Genomic DNA, 2,631 nt, shown 5'->3' on the forward strand with positions numbered 1-2,631 from the left:
CTCTTCCCTTCCCAATTGCCCTCCTGCTCCTTCCTTTCTTCTCTCTCTGTTTGGCCTCCCCTTACCCTAGTTGGAAAAAGACCCCTGGGCAGGGTCTCAGAACCCAAAGGGAATATTAGAGAAATAAACCAAAGGGCAGCCAGCCCTCTGGGCATGGCCAGGTAGGTATCCCCCTATGCAGTTCAATGGGCAGTGAGCTAATGGGACAGTTCTTTCATCTCTTCCTTGCATGGAGAGGTGATTACCCCCATGTAGCACTGACTGTACTTAAAATGATTAATTACCTGGTACTTGGATCTAGGTAGCTACATGTTACTGCAACATAAAAGCTAATGAAACAGGGAGGAAGTAATTAACACAGAGCATCTCTGCAAATATACATTGATCCAGCAAGATGAGGAAAGGGCAGCCTCTCTCTGTTGGAATCTAAATGTGAACATGCTCACCTCCAGAATATTGATCAGGACACAGCACAGGCCAACCCAGGGCAGAAGTCACTACTTCTCATGAGCTGTAAGGGAGCAGGCAGCCTCAGTCTACAGCATGAAGGGAATCACTGGCTACTGTCTGCTGGGAGTTCATGGTTAAAACCAGTATGTACCCTATTCTTCGTTCTCTGCCTCTTCACTCTTTTTTCTCCAACCTCCTTTTGCCCCTCACCTTTATTCCTTCTCACCCGTCTTCTTTCTCACCCTCTTTTGTTGTTTTCCATCCTCTTATCTCTTGTTTCCTGATAGACAAAAGCTTATTTTCTCATATTAGTCTCATCCCTACCCTCTTGGCCTCCTCAGAGCCTGGGATATTCTTACTTGTTATAGATGCTGCTGCGCTCAAGGTAAAAATGACTCAACCAACCAGTGCTTTGTTTGCCTCTGATGGACACAGCCCAGGAGGACTTTGGTGATGAGGGTTAAACAGGACGGTGTTAATATTTAATCTGCACAGTTTAGCATAGTAAAAGGCACTGCATGCATGCTCAATCTTTATTTTAATGATAGCTGGATGGATGAATGGATGGACAGATGGACGGATGAATGACTTATTGATATACTCTACATAATGTGAAAAATACGACAGCAGTCCTTACTGTTAAGATCACATTCGTTGTTGTTTCCTCTTTTACAGTAGAATTGAAAAGGCCAACAACCTGCTATACATCGACCCTGATGCCTTCCAGAACCTTCCCAACCTCCGATATTTGTAAGAACTGTACTTCAATGCCCCCTCTATGATCAGATTGTGTAGTCCTATTTTAGCAAAATACTCCTATTTTGCTACTCTGAGGAGCAATTGCTTTTTATCAAAGATGTGGGGAAGAAGCGGAGATGGAAAGATACTTGCTGGTGGATTTTAGTTCAGTTTAATGAGTGAATTCCACTAATATAATTCCATTTTATTTTCATTTACTAAAACAGACATCATAAGGAATGCCATTTGCATTAATGGGATTATCACAAAGACCTCTTGCAGAACTCAGTCTTAATTTAGTGTTAATGAGATGCAGCCAAAATTTCTGCTAGCATTTAGCTTGTGACCTTGACCTCAAAAACATCTTCTCTCTTGTTCTGCATATATTCATTTTTTTTTCTTTGATAGATTACAGTGTTTTACTTTGTAAGTTTTGGTTAATAATAGACATGGTATTTATCAGCAGAGAGATTCCTAATGTTTGAGCTCTAGCCCCTAGGCCTGCCCCCATCAGCAAAAACATTACTTCTTTTATTCAAATGGCTTTCAGATTAGCTGAGGGCTTGACAGAGCCCTGGGTGCTATGATGAGGCCCCACAAAATAACATAAAAATTTAGACTATGGAGTCAAACTTCTGGGCCCATGTACTCACTACTGATCGCTGACAAGAACTTAACCTCTCAAAGCTTGTTTTCTTGTCAAGGAAATGAAAATAATAAATCTATTTTCTATTAACATAATGATAATGCATAACCAAATATTGCCAAAAGACAGAGTTTTAAAACAACCACTATTTATCATTTCTCACCTGTGAGTTGAATAGAGGAATGGTCTGCTAAATGGACTCTGTTTGCCTTACCTCAGCTCAGCTCACTCATGCATCTGCAGTTAGTTGGCAGGTCAACTGGGAGCTGGCTGCTCTGGGTGGTCTCAGATGAAATGACAGCTCTCCTCCAACTGGTGCTCATTTACAGCAGGCTAACACAGGCTTGTCCTCGTGGCAGTTCTAAGATCGCAAGAGAGAGAGAGAGAGTGGAAGCTTGCAAGCCTCTTGAGACCAAAACCCTGAACTAGCACACCATCTTTTCTGCTGTATTTTATTAGCTAAAGCAATTCATGGGGCCAGCACAGATTCAAGAGGTGGAGAAACAGATTCCACTTCTTGTTGTAAAAGCTACAAAGTCACAACACCAGGTATGTGGATACAGGGAAGAATACAGAATTGAGGCGATCTTTGCAACCAATTCAAAGCACATAAAAAGTTTTAAACAGTGTCTGTCACATCGTAAATACTCAATAAATTAGCTACTATTGATATTATGACTCTATCCCTAAATTTTGATCATCAGAACTGGAGTTAGCAGGTATATTAAGGAATACTAGGCAACTATGTGCCTTAGATCTCTGAGTGGAGAATGACTGAGGGAATAAAAGATTTAACA

At 41.2% G+C, this 2,631-nt stretch overlaps 1 protein-coding gene across 2 annotated transcripts in view; it reads left to right on the forward strand.

The window, feature by feature from the left end:
* FSHR (follicle stimulating hormone receptor) overlaps positions 1-2,631 on the forward strand; it is a 160,742-nt gene that overhangs the window by 111,509 nt on the left and 46,602 nt on the right. The gene's annotated exons all lie outside the window — the stretch shown is intronic.

This window comes from Pteropus vampyrus, unplaced genomic scaffold, assembly GCF_000151845.1.
Source record: "Pteropus vampyrus isolate Shadow unplaced genomic scaffold, Pvam_2.0 Scaffold66, whole genome shotgun sequence".
NCBI lineage: Eukaryota > Metazoa > Chordata > Mammalia > Chiroptera > Pteropodidae > Pteropus > Pteropus vampyrus.